The 22,272-nt window shown below is 54.5% G+C and overlaps 1 long non-coding RNA gene across 1 annotated transcript; it reads left to right on the top strand.

Moving 5' to 3' along the window:
* Positions 1 to 1,175: 1,175 nt before the first annotated feature.
* LOC112951012 lies at positions 1,176 to 6,318 on the top strand. The gene is made up of 4 exons (XR_003250121.1): positions 1,176 to 1,384; positions 3,035 to 3,274; positions 4,019 to 4,098; positions 6,227 to 6,318. It is a non-coding gene; the product is annotated as an uncharacterized LOC112951012 (long non-coding RNA).
* The last annotated feature ends 15,954 nt before the right edge of the window (positions 6,319 to 22,272 follow it).

The following is a 22,272-nucleotide window of genomic DNA, read 5'->3' as shown; positions in this document are numbered from 1 at the left end:
AGGTAAATTAAAAAAAAAAAAAAAGAAAATGGAGGAAAGCCAAAGCAGTGCCTAGCTTGGGGCTGGGATTTGGGATCTGGGCTTCCCATTTCTTCCCCGAGCAAGGAAAGCCTTCAGCACCGAGCCGTAGGATGCGCCTCGTTGCTTTCTCTGCCTCGTGTCTGCAGTCACGTTTGGGGGAAGCCCCCGTGGTTGTGGTGGGGCTGAGGGCAGTGTGGAGATGAGCAGATGTGCCAGGGCCTGCCTGACTGGATAGACTCAAAATCAGGGTAAGGAGAGAGATGACGCTGAGGAGCCGGACGCAGCCCGGATGTCTTCCCCTCCCCTCGTATCCCTTTTTATATCCGTATCTTTTATATCCGTTTTCCTCTCCGTCCCTTACCGCCATGGCACAGCCCCATGAGAAGGCAGTGGGAGGAGGGGTCCCCTCTCTATCCCCCAACTCTTGTCCGCAGATTTCGGCTGCTGGGCAAGGAGAGGCCCCAGGCTGTTCAAGTCCCTCTGTGTCCCTGCTTCTTTATGAAGGGGAAGGTGACAGTTGTGACAACAGCTGGAGAGCAGGGACAAGCAGCTGGGGTGTAGGAAGCCACAGGTCAGGGCAGGGCTTCCTTTGTCCAGGTCAGAAGGAAAGGAGACCTGCTGGTGCAAGGAGCTGAAGCTCTCTCCATTAAAGCCCCCCGGCTGCCGCAGCTCTGCAGAGCGCGTTTGCAGCGTGCAGCCCTTGCCGGCAGCCGCCTGCCCTCGGAGCCCCGCGGTGCCTTCTGTCCCCTCCTTTCTCTCCCAGGGCACCTCCCCACTGTTCGGAGCCACGGGAGCTCGGGGTCACTCCCGCTCCGAGCCTTTTCCCGCCCCCCTTCCCTTTCCAGCTCCTTAAACAACAAAGGTGAGGAGGGAATTTATACCTCTGCCTGGTAACCAGGCAGAGCAGTGAGGCGCTGTCTCGGTTTTGTGAGGGCTCCATCGATTTTTATGGCTCTTCAGTCCTTGGGTTCCCAACCTTCCTTTGGCTTGTAAATTGCCCGCAAAATGCAGACACAGCTCCCATTCTGTGAGCGCCTTTGATGATTTTATTTATATCTCTTGCTTTGTCTTGTCTTTTTTTACAGGGAGGCTGCAATTAATTATTATCCCATCAGCTTCTCTTTAGGCTGGGGGCACCATGCAGCACACAGTGTCCAGCCCTGCCTGCCTGCGTGCGCGGCCCTTCTCCTCGCGAACAAAAGCGCTGCCGGCTGGAGAAGGGGCCGCGCTGAGAAGGGGCGGCCTGGGAGACGTCACCGTCACCGGGACCCGACATCCCAACCCAGCTGTCGTGCTCCTCGCTTCGTCTCACCATCCAAAGTGATTTTCCTATCGTCACTCTTCAGGCGGGTGTAGATCCTTGGTGAGAGCGCAGGCAGGGCTTTTGTGTCCCTTTCCAGCATCTCAGACCAGATTATTTCATGTCTTTCCCCTCGTGAAATGGAAGTGACACCTCTTAAGAGAGAGAAAACAGTCCCTGCTTGGTCAGTGTGGGCAGAGGCTCGATGGGAATACAAGAGGTGCGCAAAGAGAGTCTGAAATAGCAGCAGCACCATCAGAAATCGCAGGGACATTGCCCCTGGGATACAGCTGAAGGAACTGGGACCCTCTGTCCTGAGCCACCTTGGGGCATAGTTGGGATACTCCCAGAGAGGGAGGGAATAGGCAGTTCCTCAGCTCCCCAAGGCAGTAGGGGGGCAAGAAGAAGTTAACCTATGGCAGGAGAGATCTAGGCTAGAGTAGTAGTGCCAGGAACAGTTTTCCTGGGCTAGAAGGGGAAAGTGTCCCGTGCTGATACTGCTAGGAGCAGTTTTGGATATGTGCCTATTAGGAAAGAGTCCACCCCACCTTTCCCTATGGTCCAGATGGCCAAGATGATTCTCAGGGGTGCAGCCCAGTTTTCCATGTCTCCTCACTGGGCTCTTCTGAGGACAAGTTTTCTTAGCTGCTCTGTGTGCTCAGCAGCTTCTCCTTGGTTTGTTCTCTAGGGGCAGGCCCTGCTCAAGAAGAGCACTGCCAGGCACAGCCCTTTGGAGGTAATTATAACTGAAGGCTGGAAAACGAGCGTGTTTTAGCAGGGAAATGTGTGATGGCGACTCCACAGTCCGTTCTTTGTGCAATCTTTAACACTGGTGTCTAAGAGAGCCTCCAAAATACCCCAGGAAGGGGATCCTTTGGCACCTGGCGGTGCAGCCTAAACCAGCATCCTCTGCTCAGCATCCAGCATCCTCCCAGCATCCTAAACCAGCATCCTCCCAGCAGGATCCGCTGGCGGGTGGAAGCCGCGGGCTGGCCCCGGTGCGGGCTGCAGGGCTCCCAGTTCCGAGGAGTGTTTCTTGCTCCCGTTCCGCACAGGTGACACGTTCTCACTAGCCCGCGTTGCCACCGGCCCCGGGCTGCGCTGCGTCTACGTGCTCCAAGCTGCCGTGGGGAGGAAAGGGCAGGTCTGGGCGGGCAGCACAGCCCGACCGAGCTGCCTCTGCCCTTGCCAGTGCCGAGCTGGAAGCGCCAGCACCGGCAGGGCTGGGATGTTGGGCTGCCTGGGAACCTGGCCCAGGTCGGGGCGTCCCGGCTCCTATCGAGCTGCGCAGAGGGAAGGAGCGTGCAGAGCATGGCTCTGCTCACGCGCCCGACCCCGCTCCGCTGCTTTGGGCTCTCTGTCCCAAGCCTAGAGAGGTGCCTACAGGTGAGAGCAATTGTCAGGAAAACCTGCTCCCGGGTTTTCCATTGAAAAATACGGTGATCAAGTGAGTCCCTCCTCCTCCTCCTGCATCCCAGCTAGGTTTCTACTGAGCCTGTGATTCCTGTGAGAAAATTGTGACTAAATTCTGCCCGCTCTGAAGCGTGAACTGTGAGGGCTGGTCTTTACGTCAGACGTGTAATTACCTGTCTGCAGAACTATGAAAATGTACAAGGAAAAGGAGAGGGAAAAGCAAGATCACTGTCAAGTGAGAGAAAACCTATCATTTCCCTCGCCCCCCCTCCCTTATATTTTGTTTTTCTCAATTCACAGCTGTACATAACTGTGCTTAATCCAGCTAAGAAGCTGCTTAAAAATCAGACTGTCTGATAAGCTATTACCTGGTAGCTCCTGCCATGTGAGAATGCAATACTTCATATTTGAAATCCCTAGAAAACTCTGAGATCTGCAAAAAGAAAAAGAAAAAAAGCCTGAAAGTCTGTTACAAGGGATGCCTTTTTGTGTAAAATGAATACCAGCTTGCAAGCGGAATGACAGTACGATTTGTTAAATGTGAGTTACTTAAATAATTCATTTTTTGCACTAATTATACAGTACGTGGTTAGTTTCCGTGATCACGCGTAATTAGAGGGGAGCAGTCTCTGCAGCACCGTCACGCCTTTGATGGGGCTGATCGAGAAGGGACTAAGGTTTCCTTGCAGCCTACGGATTGTGCGCTAATTAAGGGGTTTACATGGAGTGTCATGTGTATCCTCTGCTCGGAGACAGACCCTGAACGTACTCAGTGTCTTCTGGTTTCCGAGAGGTCCCTAGATTTGACTAAGGTCCCAAGTTGCCAAAGCCCCGCTCAATTAATACGTGCTGCAAACCTTTGCAAGGCAGCGATGCCTGCGCGTGTCCTTGGGCTTTAGTCGCACGCTGCAGCGTCTGCGGGATCAAGGCCGCCGTCTCGCTGGGGATAAAGCCTGACTGGGACCCGCTCTTCCCCAAGGATACATCCCCTCTCCTCAATTAGCTGATCCCGCCCCGCGGGGGCTCCGGTGTGAAACACAAGTGACCTCTGTGACTGTCACGGTTAACTTGGTTTAATTTTCAATTAAATCCCTAAGTGCTTCCAAAGTTCTTTCCCCAAGAAACTGAATGAAAGTATATGCAGGAGGAAAAAACACATAATCTCTGGCTGTATTCTTTTCCGCTGCCAGCCAGTGGGAAGCCGTTCAGAGGATTGCTGTACAGTGAAAGGGGCTTGGTTTTCTGTGCCTGCTTTAATGACTGGATCTTTGTTTTGCCTTTTAGCTGTGACCGTTTAATAACCACTTGACTCACCTTGCCCTCAGCAGGATGTTGCGTTTAAGAACACCGTCCAAATTAAAAAGGTAATTTAATGATTCAGGTGGTACCAGACAGCTCACCCGACAGCCTGCCTGCAGAGCAGGCCCTCAGAAGCATTCTGCTGTAGCAGAACGCTCCCCTCGGCCAAAACCCACTTCCAGGCAGGATGCAGGGCGCTCCCAAGCCGCCTCATCCGCACTCTTAAAATTCTGCGTGTGGGAGCGCTGCAGAATGCTTAGCCAACAGCAAAACGAGGGAAAATTCTTGGCTTTCACACAAGTGAAGTGCCTCTGCTCTTTGCTGGTGAAGCAGCTTGAGATGCGTTTGTGTAGAGCGTGCGGGGGCCAGGCCAGCCGCCCGTGCGGTGCCCTGTCGCAGCGGGGATCCTCGGGGGCTTGGATTGTCACTCGCGATTTTCCCTGCTCGGATGTGGGCAAAGCCTAAGCATAAGGGTGTTGTTATCTACAGGGCGTCGTGACGGGTCAAGGAACTGCAACAAGCGACGTTTTTATACCCAGGAGAAGTGAAGGGATCTCCTGAAGGTAGCTCAGGATGGGGCAGACGGGTTTGAGAATGAGAAGGGGGAACATTCCGGTGATTGAATGGGCCGGGGACCTCCGGTCTCTGTGCACTTCATCTGAGTTCCTGCAAGGTGCCAGAGAAACAAGCCCAGAGAAAGCGCCCTGTTTTTCAGCCGGGCAAGAGCCTGCGCCTTGGCAGTGATGCCCACCTAGTCTGGGGGTCACAAGCAGCCAGTGCAGTCAGGGAAGGGGAGGTTTCACTCGGAGAGAAAATTTTCACTTGCCCTGAGGGAAGAACAGCAGGTCTTTCTGCCCGGTCCTCAGGAACAACTTGGACTTGGCTCTCCCATCATGCAGGGATAGGGCCAGAAATAATGGACTTGAATTGCAGTGGGGGAAAAAAATAGACATTGGGAAATTCGCCTTGCAATGAGGAGAGTTTGCCTGCACAGCAGCTTGAGCAGGAAGGGTATTGCTAAGGACAGGCTAGAGAAATGTCTGTCAATAGATACGTGCATAGAGTTGATCCTGCCTAGGTCATTCCTTCCCTGGAAACCTAATCTAGACAGCTGCAAATCCAAGGCCTGAGCTTTTCAGTTGCTTCAAAGCCAGATGTTTTCTGGACTAGAGCAGGCAAAATGTTATGCTGAGGCAAAGCTCATGTCTCGGAGCCCCGCTCACTGCACCCTCTGGCCCTCTCATAATCTGGCCCATTCCCGAAGTAACGTGTACGTTCTGTCACAACACAAGTAGGAACAGGAGGCAAAGACACAAGGCTAATATGGTCCTTCGTAAATCTTTTTGGTAGCCTTCGTTTGCAGCTGGGTTGCAGTTGTTTTTTTGGAAAGAGTAAAACAGGAGTGAGTCAGCATGGAGGTATTGCAGGTAAATCATGTCTGGCTAATTCGATCACTTATGCTAATGAAATAACTATCAGCCTAGGTAGCATAGATCTATCTGGTTTTCCAGAAGATTGTAACAAAATTTTGCATGATGGATTATAGTGCAAACTCCCTAAATGTAGGTTAAAGCAATCCATTATGGGAAAGGATGAAATACGGGCAAGAAGGCAGAGTCGTGGCGTGGAGTTAGAGGTGAGTGTCAGTGAAGAAGTGGGGTCTTGCAGGATGCTCTTTGGAGACTCTTGATTAATGTGCAGCCTCGCTGCAGTGCCCAGGACTGCAAAATCTGCAGATGACACCAAGCTAAGGGGAGCAGAGAAGACTTGGAGGGCTTTCTTTGGGGAGCGATTGCTTTGGGGCAATGTAATCCTGCCAAATGCTGTAAATGGACTCAGAAGTACTGTATGATCCCGACCAGACCCCAAACCTTCCTTGACCAATCCAGGACCTTCAGTAGAGCACTGGAGGTACAAATTGCTGGGTCTTTTTCAGTGGAGATGGGGAGGAGTGTGCGAGCAGCTGTGATGAAGATGGGGGAAGAGAGGAATGACCTGCAGGAGAAGAGAACCAGCAGATTTTTCCTTCATTTTTTTTTTCATTTAGCAAGTCCCTGAGTGAGTCACCATGAACATTTGCAGCAAAGTTTGATAGAAAAGTACTGGTGGTGGCAGCCCTGTTTTATTATAGTATATAAAATATGTTCTTATTATATGTTCTCTTTGTGGCTTATATAGCAATCCTTTCTGCAGGAACAGCAAGGGTGAAGCTGCTCCTGGTTACCTGGAGTGCCTGTGGAAGGAGGGAAACTGGAGAGGAGCAAAACCTTGTTGCAGTGAAAATGTGTTGGTGCACAGAGGTAACTGTGAGCAGATACTACACGTCTAGTTCCTACCTCGTTGTAATACAGAGTAATGCTGAAGGTAGCCATGCCCCAGGCATTTCGAGCTTTCTAAGTGCTGTTCCCGTCACAGCCGTCTTCTGAGCTGCACATCCATCTAGGTCTCAGCTTTTAGGTGCTCCTCATTACCCAGCCTCTAGGCAACATCGTGCCAGTCTAGGCAAGAAAATCATTTCCTTTTTTCTCAGGATGCAGCACTGTTCCCATCAAGTGCAAGACAGCCGAGCTGTCCAGCAGGCAACACGCGGCGCCTTCCCATCATTTCTGCCTGTTTTTAAGAGTCGTGTGCCGTGCTACTCCAGTGACAGTGTTACACACACGCTGCTTTCTGCTCCCCTGCGAACTAGTGTTCAGTCTATGAGAGACGTGCTGAAACGAGCAGCTGATTTGTCACAGGAAATTCTGAGGAGAGGCAACAGGGGAAACAGCAGGAGAACGTATTTTTCTCCTCTATTTTGGTCCCTGGCTAAAATCAGCTTCTTGAGCAACAGTCATTTCTGGGAGCAGAATGCTGCTTCTGGATTAGGATTTCTGCAGCAGGAGTGATCTTTTGGCATGGTGGAGCACGTGTGTCTCAGAGGTAGTGAGGTAGTGTACATGGGGAAGGATGGCTAATTTTTACGGTAAATGCAGATGCCGTGTTCCTGATTTCTCTTGCACAGAGAAGCTGTTCTAGAAGTCTTCAGACATCTATTGTCACTAACAGAACAAACAAAAGATAGAATCAAACATGGATATATCAAAGATAGGACCAAAGAAGAAATACGAAATCCCCATGTATTAGGCATAACTCATTCTCACTGACAGTTCAAAATTAACCATAGCAGGAGACTTTAATGATACTGTTGTTTAGGGAAATTGGACATGACACCCGCCAGTTGCCTTTTCTTTCGCTTGGTTAGGATTCCCTATTGTTTGACACTCATTAGAAGCTGCAGTAACCTGCTTTAAGGGCAGTCAAATTAAGATTCCTTCCCTCTGTACAAGATTACTCATCACACCACAGCTACCTGGTAATTGGAAAATAACTAGTGAATTAGTATGTCTTACAGAAGCTGTCATCTGAGCATTTCAGGTAGCATAATCAGAAATGATGTTACAAAGAATTTAGCTGTGTACACAACAGGTAAGAGGAAGCTGTAACAAAAAGTTAATGCGTCAATAACTCTTACTAGATGCAGAAATAGTTATTAATCCTTAATGATACTGGCCCGCAAGGAGCAGCCCGCTCCGTGCACAAGCAGCCCTTGCTGAAGCCCTCCAAGACTGGAGGTGGCTCTCGGAGCTCAGGACAAGCTGCAGCTTGTTGGCACCGCATGTGAAGTTGCCTTCTGGAGGTGGCTCTGGGATGAGGACAACGAGCACGGCAAGTTCTCCACTATTTCAGGAGAGGGAAATTTCCACTTTTTCGTTTATAGAGAGAGGGTCCCTCATGTGAAGCTTACATGTTACACGGTTATGAATGTCAAACTGTAGCACACACAGCGCTGTGACGGGACCAGGTAAGGTGCTGCTTGGGGGATTTGCTTGGGAAGGCTCTAGTCTGGCCCAAGGCCTGGACACCCACTAGCAGCCGCAGTGTGGTAGGTGAGATTCTGGAGCTCGTCTTTTCAGTCAGGTCCATCTGAAAGGGATCCAGTTCTGCAGTGTGGCCCTCAGTGCAGGAAGCGGGGATGGTCAGGAAGGACTCCAGAAGGGCTGTTGTGCTCCAGAACAGAACACGGATGTCAGCGCAGCTGCCAAAGTCTGCAGTAAGCCCTCAGACCGGCTCTACCTTCCCAGAAATGGCTGAGTTGATCTGAATGTGCACAGCCTGTTTTTTCTTCATGATTTTTAAAACATGCTTGCTCTTAAATGTTTTGTTTTTATTTTTCAAACATATTCACTCTGAAATTAGCATTGCCACGGCCCCAGAGGGAGGGGATAGAACTGGCTGGACAGACGTCGGATCCGCCGAGGGAGCTGGCACCTGATGCGCAGCCGGAGATGCCGTCTGCAGGTCGCCAGGCTCCAGTGGATTCTGGTTTGGGGCTGGAGATGGTGTGTGGTGTGTGGCCACGGTGCCAAATGAGAGCCGTCAGATGTGCAGCTCACCCAGTAGGTGTGACATGAGTTTCCAGCCTCGGTTTGGCTGGGGAATATACAGGGAAGATTAACCTTATCAAGTTTATCTTCTGCTAGATATATGTATATATTTTTTTTATGTAGAGCATACCATCCTTACATCACACTTCACAACTCTGTGTGCTCCTGTATATTCAAATAAGATGGATGAATTTCCACTTCTGATCATTCAACCCACAAAATYGAGAGAGAGAGATGGAAAAAAGACTGTAAGAAATTTCACAAAACTGCAGAGGGACCCTTCTGCCTCAGTGAGATGACTGATGACTTTTTACTTTTGCTCAGATGCCAGGTCTGGATTTGAAATAGTAATAAAAAAAAAAGTAATATACTGTTTTATAAAGTTATTTCAGGAGGGGGCCCTGAAGGAGGAATGTAGAATGTGGTTAGACGGGGCTGGAGAGATCAGACAGGCTGCAGGAGAACAAAAGCCGCCACTGTTCGGGATCGGGGAGCTGCTGCTGGATGAAGCGGGGCCTCCCGCTGCTCTGTGCTCGCTGCTGCCGTGGCCAGGCTGGCATCGCCCTGCGAGGGGAGACGCAGCGCAGAGCTAATCTGTCCAAACAGAAGGACGGACTTAGCTTGAGAAGATGAGCATGCTGTGCCGGTTTCTGCTCTGGTACACCCTGGAACCTCACTGATATCTGCCGAGCTCCCCAGCTATAACTTGGAGCAGACAGGGGTTCTTTATGCGTTTCCTCYAGAGCCGCACTGCTGAGGATTTGGGGAGGACTGCAGAAACTGATACTGAGATTTTCAGCTCGRCAGGAGGGAGTCTGTGTGCGCTTAATTTGGGTAGAGATGCTCGTATAACTTGCAGCGGGTGAGGCTTAAGCAGTGGAGGGATCCTCCAGAGCATAGGCTGGGCTCAGAGGCAGCGAGGAAAAGCCTCTCAGGCTGCCCGAGTCTGTCCTTGATGCTTCTGTTCCTGCAGGTGCTCGTGAGGCAACGCCTGCTGCAAGCAATGCCAACGTCCCAACTTTTCCCGAGGCAAGAAGCAGAAAACATGCAGTGTGGGCCAGCTGCTTGTCGCCTTGGTATGGGGAGCCTCTTTTGTAAGCACCTCCCTGCAAGGCTTCAGGACGTGTTGTCCCTGCAGAGTGACCGTTGGTCTGGTTTCAGCTCCAGAAATCTGCCACAATCTTCCGTTAGCGAGGTCGTGTGCGGATGCTTTTCCCGTAAGGACACAGGTGACGCGTGCTCTGCGCTGGCAAAGTGACCAGAGGGAAACGTGAGCAGCTCCTGTGCGTGGCTGCGGTGCTTGCAGAGAGGACGGCAGCACAGCTGGCCACAGGTGGGCCTTTCTGCCCCATCTGGATGCCCGTTTCTGCCCCATCTGGATGCCCGTGCACGTGCCAGGGCGCAGGCAGCGCTGGCCCTGCCCAGGCRGGTGCTCGTTGCGGCGCGATCRCTCTGYAGTCCCCGCGTGTGCAAGAGCTGTGCTCTGGGACCGGGAGGGATTATCACAGCCACCATTAGGCTGGTCTCCCGTCTGTGAAGGGCTGTGTAACTTCTCCCAGAAGGTGAGTCAAAGAGTGTCCTCTGAAAAACAGCCCTTCTCAAGGACTACAACAGATCTCTGCCAGTTCCTCCAAGTCCGTCCCAAAGCAACCGCGTTCCAAGGCAGCATCCCGTAAGGGTAACCTGCATTTCTGGTTTCAGATGTCTTCCCTTCCTTTCASTTCTTAAGTCATGTTTTACTGGCGTGTGGCCAATTCCCAGTTCTTCCAGAGCGCTCTATATTGGTAGCCCAGGCTTGCTTGCTGTTTTCCTGCCACCAATCTCATTGGCATCTGCAAACTTTGCCACAACAAGGGTTTTTTGTAGTGTCTTTAGATTGCTGATAAATCTGATAATATTTATGCTGATAAATAAAAAAGGAAGAGGAATTTCACTCTTTTATCCCAGATRTTTTTGCCCAGTGTACTATTGCAGTGCCTTTACTGAGCTGTGGCTATTGAGACCTCTCCTCCAAAGGGGAAAGCCTTTGAAGAATAGCCGGTTTTCCCGAGATGCTCTCCACTGTGAGTGTGCCTTCCCAGTGCATTTTGCCGACGACTGGGGCTGAGGCTTGGGAAAACAGAGGCGTTAAGTGCCCGGCTGTGTGCGTCACTGCCGGTGCCAGGTTGTTTGCACAAGTGTAACCACGTCATGCCCTGTGATATCCAGGCAACTTGCTGGGTTTGGAGCAGCTCTTAACCCTTCTTTGGCCCTCAGGGAGCCAGCAGAAGCTTTCCCCGTGCAGAATGTGGCGGTGTCAGGGCTGAAGGTGTTATTTTCTCCAGAACTACCATTCCTGGCTTTACAAGGGGTCTGGTAACTGGTTTAGGGGCTGGAATCCACTGCAATAGTTTGACTCTGTCTCTGTGTGTGGTGGGAGAGGCAGTGGAAGCCGTGCTGGGTGCTGTCTGTGGTGGTGCCCCCCTGTGAGCACGCTCTGCTAATAGCACTTTTGATGTTGCTTTTCCAGAGGGGAGGCCGGTCCCAGCTCCAACCAGGCTCTCCATGAGGAACAGGGCTGACAGCAGCTCCTGCTGTGATTGCCGTGGAAAAAAAGGTGGGTCTAGGAGCTTCTCCAGAGCCAGTCGAGGGGACAGGAGGTAGGTCCCATTCCCTTCACAGCAGTACAGGTCCTGAAASTAAGAGAGTTTCAGTCATTATAACAGCTCTGGAGGGGGAAGGCACAGACGTGGCAGAAGGCCTCCTTTGGCTTCTCTCAGGTGCTGTGGCTCGTTCAAGATCCACAGTGGATGCAATCAATGGATGCAATCCAGGAGCTCGCTTAGACCCCAGATGGTGAGCATTGCACACCCAGGGATTTGGTTCTAAATATCTCCCTCACCCTCTAAAGCCACTGCCCCCTGCCTTGGGGAGGTGATGCTGTGGCAGGAGTCCCACCTTGTGCAGAGCTTCCTAGGGCGAGCGGCGTCCCTCTTGCTCGCAGGGACGAAGGCAGCTCTTGGACAGTGTCTGTGCAGCAGATCGTTTTAAAGAAATGATGCGCCCGATCTCAGAAGTGCTCAGAGGGCCTGAACGGAATGTCTCCAGGCTTGTGTGGAAGAAATAGTTGACATTCAGAACTTGATCTTCACTACATAGCACCTGAGAGCAGGGGCATGTTTGTGCCTCTGGGGACAGAGGCGGGAGGAGCGGGACAGCGGTTGACGTGGTGACAGGAGCTCTTCCTTGCACAGCTAGAGGCAGAGCCGTTGTCATTAAAAGGTGACCCGGCCTTCACGGAGGTGTCCAAGTTGCTCAGGGCTGCAGCCTGCCCGGGCTTTGAGTCACAAACATGTTGCTGACACTGGCTCTGAACAGGGGACCCTGCCGCAGGGTTATGGCCGGGAAGCTCTGGCACCGGCAGTGGGAAAAGGCCATTAAAAATAAACCAGGGCCCCTTTGGCAGGAGGCGAGGGCTGCCTCTGGCTTTGTGGCCGTGGGCAGCTGCTTTGCTGCAGGCCCCTTGCTCTCGGCAAGCAGGCAGGAGAAAAGTGAAGGCAACTGAAGGGAGCTTCCTGCACGTGCAGCTCGGGGCAGCCAGGGGTAACTCCGAGCAGCCYGTCCTCAGCCTCTTCCTGGTTCTCATTATCATTTTTACAGCCACAAATAAGCCCTTTATCAACATTATTCATCGCCTGGGAGGTGCCCAGGCAACACTTGGCAATACAGCATTTCCCAGAAAGTGCTGACCCAGTGAGAGCTTGTGGAGCAGGGGCTGCTGAGGGATGCTCTCCGTCCTCCTCCTGTCCCTGGTTGCTCTTTGCAGGCTGGAGCAGGATGCTCCAGGCTCAGCCCCACTCCCTGCCCGTGTCCCGGAGCACCAGGGAGCTCCCCGGGAGAGTGGGAACAAATGCAGGGGGAATCCATCCACCTCCAGGCTTCCYGAGAGCAGTGGCAGATGCTGGAGGCTTTTCCTGGGTTTGCTTCTCCCTCCTTTAGAACAGTCGAAGATGACTGTGGGGCTCGTTTGTAGCCGGCTGTTCTGGCTGTGCCGGTGTCCTGCTCCGGGAGCGTTTACACTGGAGCGGTTGTGCCGTGTCCACGGGGCGAGCAAGGCCGCACCACGCACTGCTTGCTGTCCCTCCCTGAGCTTCTGCCCCACCACGGATGAGCTGTCACCCCTGCAAGCACCAAATAGTGGGGAGTTGAATGGATCGGGTGCTCCAGCTGCACGGAGGCAGCCTTGCTGTGGCACAGGGTGTGATAAAGAGTGATAAAGGGTCGCTGCCACCTTCCTTAGGGCTGCTGCAGGCCACTTGGGGGGACAAGTGACGCGGGAAGGGGCTGCTCCCGGCCAGCCTGGCCTGGCAGTGTGTGCGGAGAGGAGCGGAGCTCCCGTCCTCCCGCGCGCCTGGGTGCGGGTTCGGTCCCGGCGCAGCCCCTACACATGAAAAGGGCCTTCCCGAAGGATTTCTGACCACATTCCCTGCAAGTGAGAGTATCTTAAGATCTAGCAGAAGGCAGACAAGAAGGAGAGAACCGTATCGTTATGCAGTTTGGCGTGTACGGGGCTCGTAACAACAGCGAGGCGGAGYGAGCCAGAGGCGAGTTGTGTTCCCCACGGATGGGGCCACGCGCAGCAGCTCCGGCAGGTCCGACAGGTTCCTCCGCAGACACTGGGCTCCCTGAGCGGCTCCTGAGCCCCCTTTTCCCACACGCTGGCGCCCGGGTTTCTCCCTCAGGTGAGGGCGGGTGGTTTCTCCCCTCAGTTCACACTGAACCTGCTCCCTGCCTTTCCACGTCGGGGCTGCATTGCTCCCTGTCTCCGCGCAGCAGCGCAGGGCAGGGCCTCCTTCTCCACCACGGGCTTCTCCATGTGTTTTTGCCCTTCTCCTGAAGCCTCCTGGCTCCGTGTGACATTCCCTGCTCTCCCTGACGCACTCGGGTCTCTCCGGTGGCTCTATCTGCCCCCAGGTCCTCGGGACGCTCTGCAGCCCCCGGAAGTCTCTTCCCGGATCCCTCCTCATCCTGCCCAAACGTGGAGCTGGCCTGGAGACAGTAGACAGGACAGACGGAGGCAGCTCTCCGGCCTCATCGGATGACCTCTCATGAGAACAGATACCACCAGTGGGAGCTGAGGCTTCCTCACCCAGCCCATAATGCTGCCTGAAAGACATTTCAGCAGCTCAATTAACTTTCCACTTCTGTGTTTTCCTTCCCCTTCGCCCCTCCCCGTTGGCTTTCATGGTCATTTCAGACAAATAAAGGAGCGGAACGAGGCGGCCGCCTGCCCCTGCCCTCCCTTCCCACGGCTCCCCAGATCATTTGTCCATGCAGGGGCCGCAGGGGACCTGCGGAGGAGGGAGCTTCCCACAGGGCCAGCAACGCGGAGCAGAGCCCCGAGCTTCTCCTCGTCTCCTCGTGACGAGCAAACGCAGCCACGTTGGGGCTGCAGTTTCTCCTCAGCGCTCCCCGCTGCCCTAGGAGGTTGGAACAAGCTCGCGCTTGTACCAGGCCCAGGGATGTATATCATAGCTTAGAAAAGAAAAGAAATCCTCTTGGATCCTTTTGGCAGTCTGGAAATTATCCCTGAAACCTCCATCCTCGTAGGTGGCCTCCGCAGCTCCGAGTGCGGTGGTGGTGATGGGGAAGCCGGGTGTTCCCTGTATTTGCGGACAATTAAAAGTGGTCCCGCGTTCCCCGGGAGCAGCGTGTGACGGGCACCCCGGGAGGGAAAAGCAGCAGCTAGCCGGGCTGTGAAGCAGGCCGAGCTTGGCTGTCCTGTGGGAGACCACGCTGCGGGGCGCATTGCATGTTCAGCAGCCGCAGTAAATAACGGGCGCTCTCCTTGAGTTCTCCTCAAGTTCTTCCCAGGCTCTGGGCGAGGCGCAGAAAAGAAATATTGACTGTATTTTGGGTGAGAGTTTGTGTTTTTGTAGCTGTCCAAATTTTCGCTGTTGTTTTCTCTCTGAGAAATAAAAAACAAAGGTGTTTTTCGTAGCCTGGGCTCCGTCGTGCCCAGCGTCGGGAGCCTCTGGTGCTCTGCCAGCCCGGCACTGCCACCCGGCCGGGAGCCCAGGCCTTCCCTGCCCGCTGCGCGAGAGCCCCAAGGGCCGGGGCTGCCGGGCTCCCTCCCCGCAGCCTCTGCGMCCGGGAGCCGTCCTGTCTGGTCTCTCTTTGCAGCCGGGAAGGGAACGGGTGGGCAGCGCCGGAGCTGCAGCCTGCGGCGCGGTGCCAAGTCCCGCCGAGCCGCGCGCGGCCGCGGTTTGGGGCACGGTGACCGCGGGAGCTGCGGATCTCGGCTCCCGAGGGCGGCGCGGGGCCGAGCCTCACTCCGTGCCGCCGCCTGTACAAAATTGAGTCAGGAAACACGGTTCCGACTGTCGGGGAAAGGCATTCATCGCTCCCCCGAGCACACAGCGGATTCTTAATGCTTCAGGCCAAATACCGTGTCTCTTTTAATGCCTACAGAACGTAGCACGTGTTGCTGGCTCTGTGTTTATAATAATTATGAAAGTAACGGGAGTAGCTGCGTTCCCACAGGCTGGAAGTGGCTGGGCCCAGACAGAAAAAAAAACGTGATTCATTGTTGCAATTAATGCTTGAGCTTGCACCTGTGATTAATTAGCCTGGCGATAGTGCTATGCAAAAGATCTGGGTGAGAATTAATAGGGAGACAAGTGCCGACTTTTCAGGTGGTTAGACTACTATTTAGTGCTCCTTCCTTGGGCTGCCTGTGCCCATTTAATTAAAGGGAATGGTGCAGGCTTCTGTGCGCCAGCAGAGCCACGGGCAGGTAGTGTGGAATATTGATATGACCGTGCTCAGCAGCAAACTTCAACACGAGATTCCCCTGCAGGGGTCTGGAACGCTGGACGTGGTGAGGAGAAGGGCGGCCCGGGGTGAGCGGCGCGTCAGGAACGCGGGATCCCACTCCGGATGGATGTGGGCAGCAGCCGGAGCGGAGCGCCAGGGACGCAGGTGACTCCGCATGAACTGCGCCGGGGGGCAGCCCTGGGGCTGCGGGGCAGAGCAGCACGTGGTGCCTTGCAAGGTCTTGCAAGGMAATCTTGCAAGGTCTGCCCCAAAGCTCCCTCCCCTGGAGCAGAGCAGGCGGCATCGGTGCCAACGTCACCGTCCTTGGAGGCAGCGCTGGGGACGGGGCAGGAGGGAGAGTGCTGAGGAGTGCAGCCCGCTGGGGCACTCCTGGAGACAGGAGGGATGAGAGCTGTTGTGCCGAGAGGAAAAGGTCTTGGAAGGGGCTCTAGCACCTTCCCAGGAGCGTGAAGTCAGAGGCAGGGCTGCCCCTTGCCTCTTTTCTGTGACCTCTCCCTGACTCCCATGTCTCTTCTCCTCCCATCCTTTTTGCTCCGAGCAAACCCCTCTGTGRGGAGCGGCTTTGCTCTCGCTTTAGCAGGCGACTTGGATGGTGAGATGGAGCCGGAGCAGCTCGCAAGAGCCTGCAGGTTGCCATGAAACACAAGCTACACCCCAAACTACCCATTAGGGAAAACTGTGTTGGTGAAGTTTCTTCTGTGAGTTTCTACATCGCTCCTTCAGCTGGCTCGTTGTTTTTCCACCCGCGTATTTGGGTCTCCCACCACCCCAGCCCTTTCTCCCAGTTGCAGCAGCTATGGGCTGTTCATATAGATGGGGGTTAGTCCTCCCCGCCAACTCCCTGACTCCCTGACTAGGCCAGTTTGCCTGTTGACCCGTCAGTGTGAAGCACACGCAAAGTTTCCTCTTGGCTGGCTTAATTGTTCGGAGCTGCAACCYCCGTGTCTTTGTAAATGAAATGGTTTAGTCTCGGGGGGCTTGCCGGGCGGAGAGAGGCGAATAAATACATCGATATGGAAATGGATCCGCGCGAGGGGGATGAGCGGGGCTCTGCAAACCTGATAGAGCGTCCTGGGAGGCGCGGGGTTGCTGCAGTGCCTGCACGCGCTGCAGAAGCAGGCTGTAAGTGCTGGATCGCAGCCCTGGGTTGTGCGGGAGGGAGGGAACGTGGGCACAACGCACCGTGACTGAAATTCTTTTATGCACTGATTTGCCTTAAATATATTCTGGGGCTGGTCTAATTGCTGGTTTAGGCCCAGGCTTTGCTTTTTCCTCTTGCTGCTGCATTTTTCTTGCATGTTAAGCAGCCTTAGCAGGGGCWGCACTCAGACCCCGTGTCAGAGCAGAGTGCAGAGACTCCCTGTTCCCAGGTGGCAGCTCCATGTGTGCCGGACAAGGGGGAGCCATGGGGAGCCCAGCAGCCTGACCGGCCTGGGCGAGGAGGAGAAGCCCCTCACCGCGTCGTCAGGGCCACGCTGTGTCCTCAAGCTRAGCTCCAGCCCTTGTTTTGCGTCACACCGTAAGGGGTTTGTCACCTTCAGCACGGAAATCTGTCACCTTGGAGCTGCTTGGCGCTTGCACCGCGTCCCACGCGCAGCACTGCGGGCACCGCCGCCACCAGCTATCGATCGCGCTCCTCGCCGCTACCAGCGGCGCTAACCTGAGCGACCGCGTTCACACTTGCTGCCTCACCGGCCTCACGCAGCTCATTGATCTCCCTTGGTTTCCCTGCTTTGCTCCTGTTTTTGCTCTCTGGATCTTCTTACTCCTCTGTCCTTCCRCGCGCTGCAGCAGGATGGAAGTGGCCAGGCCTGCGGTGCAGCCGCCGCCGCGACGCTTCCCATCGGACACTGTAAAGCCTGCAAGGTACAGATTGGGGTTTGTGTAAAGCCTGCAAGGCACAGAGGCGAGTTTTAGGCACCGAGGCCTTCCCCTTGCATCAGTCACACACATTTGCGTCCRCTTAACTGGCACCTCTCGTCTTTGAGAAAACAGTTTACCAACGAGCTCAGGGAAAGGCCATTCTGCAGCCGCTCCGGCTCGCGAAGCGCGTGGATCTTGAGGCAGCAGGATCAGGATGCGTTTGCTTGCTGTTTTTCTGTGCCTTTTTTTGTGGATACGGCTTTCTCTTGGGGGCTGCATCACTTTTGTGCAAAATGACATCACGTACATTTGCATCCCCATTTGCACGGGCTAGTTAGAAACTCGCCGTCACAGTCGCGTTCCTGCTAGCAAGGGGTATACAGCAAAACAGTTGTTGCTCTCTGGAAGCGTCCGCTTTGCTGCAGAAAGTTGAGCTTTTGGTAAATTTGGGGGGGCACGACCAAAGGGCGGCTGGTTTTGTAGCCCAGGATGGGAACACGGCTGTTCACAGTTGTCTCCCGAAGGGGATTCACCTCTGTGCCGATGTCCCTGACACTCCTGGCCCAAGCAGCGACTGCCACTAGCCCGCCCAGGTAGGGACAAGCCAGTCCCCATGTCACCCACATGTCACCCATGCGGTGACGAGGCAGCGGAAACCTTTTCTGCAGCACGCACAGATACGCTTTGCGAGGCAAAAATAAGCAGTAATGCAAACACCACGCACTGTTCTGCTTTCTGTTCCCTTGCTTCAGGAAAGCAGGAAGGGGCCAAAAAGGACTGATGCTTCATCCCACCGAGGGCCTTTCCTGGGATGCCTGCTGGAAACGCTCTCCATGTGCCTCTCTCCAGGTGGCAGCTCTTTGGACTTTTCCCACTGCCCTGCAAGTCGTGCTGAGGAGCCTAGAGGAGGGTTTGCTGATTGCTTGGGAAATCCATTCTCCCTTGAGGAGCCGCTCTTTCCATGTGGATGAACTTTTAATTCCTGCTTTCTAATAATGCCAAGTAGCTGCRTGTTGGGGACCTGCCTTTCCGAGGGGTTTGTGGTTGATATTCATCTGCAGGAGACCATTAACCTCATTTCATTTTTGACAGAACATCAGGACATGGGCCCTGCATCCCTTTCCTTTCTTGGTCACATATAAGTGAAGGCARAAGTAGAGCAGATAGAATGTGTCCAAATCTGTCATTTTGCCTCACTTGTGTTCCCTCGCCCTGCTGCTAAGCTTGCCGCACTGTTTCTGTCCAACGCGGCAGACAGGTACATATTTAAAGGACATGTTCAGCTTATTTTTCATTTTACCTTGTTTTTATTTTTGGTTCTGTACACTAAGGGCTGGGATATTCGGAGCTGGCTGCTGCTGCTTTGCACGGGAGCAGGTTGTTTGACTAGGACCTCACAGCGTTGATGTAAATTTATAGCAGACAAGACTTGGTCCCAAACTGCCTTCTTTTAATCTGTCGCTGTCTCCTCCGCATTGCATTCACTCTYCCCTCTCTCTCTGCCATATTTCCAGCAGCTTCTGAGATGAATGGGCTTCCATCCTATGCTTAAACCAACCTCATCTGCGATGCCAGACCCGTATCTACATGGCCAAAAGAAAGAGTTTGCACTTACGCACATACATAGGAGCACATATACATGTAGGGACTGCTGGAGAAGGACTTGTCACTGTGAGAAATGATGAGGAAAAATGTCTACRAGGATGAATTCAGCAGAAATACATAAAATACCAGCTAGATACACAGGTAATATCATTCAGCAAACTGTGACACCGTTCCCATAGAGAAATGTCATTTCCCTTTGAAGATCAATCTTATTCCCACAGGAGAAAGGATGCTCGGAGCATCTTCCCTGGAAGAGAGGGAGGAGAAGCGCTGCCGYGCGTGTCCCGCGGCTCGCGCTGCTGGCGGCTTCCAAGCGCACGGTTGGCAATGCTTCATTTCCTCCTCCTCGCTTTGATTTCTCTTTTGGCTTTGAAACGCCTGCCCGAGTCCTCGGCGAAGAACAGCTGAAGGACTGGGGAAACGGCTTAAGAATTCAAGAGGCCGTAAGGTATTTGGGTTGGAAATAGTGCCTGGGAGAGCTCTTCACACTGCCTGGCTGCACAATCGCCCTTCTGTGCCCGCCTGGCCGGCCCTGCTTTTGTTCGCCGTGATGTCAGATTCCCATTAGCTTCCCTGTGGGCTGTGGAGCCGTCAAGGAAAGGCAGAGGAGGATGAATGGGGCTTCATTTCGTTTCACATCCCCCAAGGTTCTGCTTAAGAAGGACCTTCGTGGGCCCTYTTGCTTGTTTCGCTTGTGTGTCTTGGCTTTGCTTCTTGGTGCTGGCCCCCTCCGCGGCCCTTTGCAGGACACTGTTAAGTGYCCAGGGAGAGCTGGGCAGAAGCAGCTCCACGTCCCCAGGCCRCTGTCACGGCACTGCTCTTCCCGAGAGGTGCAGGGCCTCCTTTCCCCTCTTTTCCTGGGATTTGCAAAGCCAGCAGGCGTGCAGGGCAGATGCAGAGGGCGGGAGCGCAGGGGAGACACCTCTTTTCCCGCTGTCTCTGCCGTTTCCCCTGGCGCGCTGCTCTCCGGAGGCTGGATTCTGCTGACTTCCCTTGGCCTCCAGTCCCACCGGAGAGACTCACGCCTTTCTGAGGGGAACCCCAGGCAGAGACGAGCAGAAAACCCAGCCCTGGAGCTAAGCGAGAACAGGCCCGAGGGGCAGCGCTTTGCAGCCGYGCAGCCTCGCGCTGCCTGGCTTCTGTTCGGCGCTTGGGGAGGTGCCAGGCTCCGGTGCCTCCGTGCTTTTGATTCCTGTTTATCCCCAGCAACATGATTGCCTATAATTATGTATAATCTCTCCCTTGTTTACTCTTCGGCCTCCAGGTCTGAACACAGCACGGTGGCAACTCTCGGCTCCGCTGCCAGGGGCTCCCGCTCCGAGCTGCTGCTCACCAGGGGCTCCCGCTCCGAGCTGCTGCTCGCCATCCACCACCTTCTCCTCCCGAAGCAACAAAGACATCCGATTTCCTCCCACCCCTTCCCTGCCACCCGGGCACTCCCCCGCCCCCTCGCTGGCACCCGCCTTGTTTCTACGGAATATGGAAGCAATTTGCTGGCCAGGGGAGCACCGCAGCGCAGAGAGAGGCAAGGAGAGGGTCTGGTTGTGCAGGCGGGCCGGCCCCSAGCGAAGCGCTGCCCTTGGGGCGACAGCAGTGGGCCCCGGAGCCCTCAGAAAGCAGCCCAAGGCCACTCGTCCTCGGCCGAGGGGGTGTTGGTGGTGTGGGTGGGAGYAGCGCGGCTGCCCTGGCAAACACCCCTTGCACAGGACCCACCGCCTCCTCCCTCGGCAGCTCAAGGCTTGGGCCGTGGGCTGTGCTGAGGGCCAGGCTGGTAGGAGCACGAGGCTGCCAGTGGGGCCAGCAGGTTCCTCTCGAACCCGGGCAGAGCTCTGGTCCTCAACTGGGACATGGACCCATGGGGAGTGATCCACCAGCACAGGGAGCAGCCAGGTGACAGGGGCAACTGGGACCTGTGCGGGGCTCTTCCTCGCTCCCTTCTCCCATCCTCTTCCTCCCTTACTGCCCCTTGGCATCCCTCGGGCAGCCCTGGTCCCAGGGCTGTGGCCAGGCACCCCGCTGAGGGCAGGATGGACACACAGAGGTTCCCAAGCTCCTTGTGGCTCCCAAGCCCCCTTCACCTCAAGAAACACGAGGCTCCGAGTCAAACACGGAGCATTATGAACTAGGCAGCTCCCAGCAGCAGCGCAGGGTTGGGCAAAGGAGCCTCTTGCAGCTCTGCTTCTAGAGCCTTTCAAACGCAGAGAGCAGAGGCAGCGGCTCAGTTTCAGGGAAACAGTCTTGTAAAAACTGGAGGAAAACGCTCCTTGGAACGAGCTGCTGAAACTGTCGTTGGCTTTCTGGAATTTCCTTTGTCATCTTGTTCTGCCTTATTATTTTTAGGGCAAATTAGGCAAGAACAGATTTATGTTCTCTTGGTGCTGCTCAGTGACCACGTGAAGTCCTCCTCTGCTCTTTGCGGTTCCCAGCACGGCGGCGAGCAACAGCCTGAGCACCTCAGGTGAGCGAGAGCTGCAGAAGCAGATGGGCTTTAAATAGCAAAGAGCTGGCTCTCGTGCCAAGGTCCTCGTGGAGCAAAAATGGGCTGGACACTGAGGAAACTCAGAGCAACTTTTTCCCTTTTTTTTTTTTCCTGGGAAATGTCGGGAGCTAGAAGGTGATAATCTGAGGTGAGGAGGGCAGTGTAGGAAGAGCCACTCTCGTATTCTGTGCAGTTCTTGCCAACAGAAGCTGTTCATGTTTGAACTTGCAGCAAATTGGAGAGTGTGGAAAGAGGGGGATGTTCTCCAGAATCAAGGATTTTGTAGGGGATGGAAACAAGGTTTCCAGCAGACTTCTGCACTGGCGGGTTTATCTTGGATTCCTAAGGAAATAATCTGCTATTTTTCTGTCATCCCTTGTTTCCAACCCACCCAAATTACTTCCAAAACTGTCAGTCGGTCTCCACCAAAACTGCGAGTAATGATTCCACGTTCCTGCCACATCCCTGGAGATGTGCAGCTGGATGGAGGAGACAGAGACCCAGCTGAGCACCSATGGGTGGATGCAGCCCTTGTGGCCACCTCACAGCCATCTGGAGGAGCAGGAACTGTGGGCCAAGCACATAGGGATGAGCTGGATCCCTGTGGGAATGCTGGGGTAAGAATGAGGGAGCTCATTCCCAAATGATGAAGCTTTGGAGGAGCTACGTGCAGCTGGTTGTCGTAGAGGTCCCCGCTAATGGAGAGCAGCGAAGGAAGCTGCAGCAGCCCCGTGCGGCCGGCCCGGCACCTCTGCTGCTCYTGCTGCGGCTGCTCTGTGGGTGCTGCACCCGCTTGCACGGGTGCAGCGGGGTGCAGCTTGCACGGGTGCAGCTTGCATGGGAGCTTGCACGGGTGCTTGCACGGGCACAGCGAGGAGGAAAGCCTCGTGCTCACACMGCCTGTTGTGGCTGACAGCCACGTGAGCTGTTTCCTGACGGGATGCAGACGCCTGCCCCTGTAACCTCGGCTTGCTTTGAGTCGCCCTGTGCCCGAGCCAAGGAGCCAGGCTAGAGCCCGGGGCGCCTCCTCGCCTTCCTCTGCCTCCTGC

This window comes from Nothoprocta perdicaria, unplaced genomic scaffold (genome assembly GCF_003342845.1).
Source record: "Nothoprocta perdicaria isolate Ctin4 unplaced genomic scaffold, notPer1 scaffold_332, whole genome shotgun sequence".
Lineage (NCBI taxonomy): Eukaryota > Metazoa > Chordata > Aves > Tinamiformes > Tinamidae > Nothoprocta > Nothoprocta perdicaria.
Note: the sequence above shows the minus strand (reverse complement) of the source record. Positions and strands in the feature narration are given on the sequence as shown.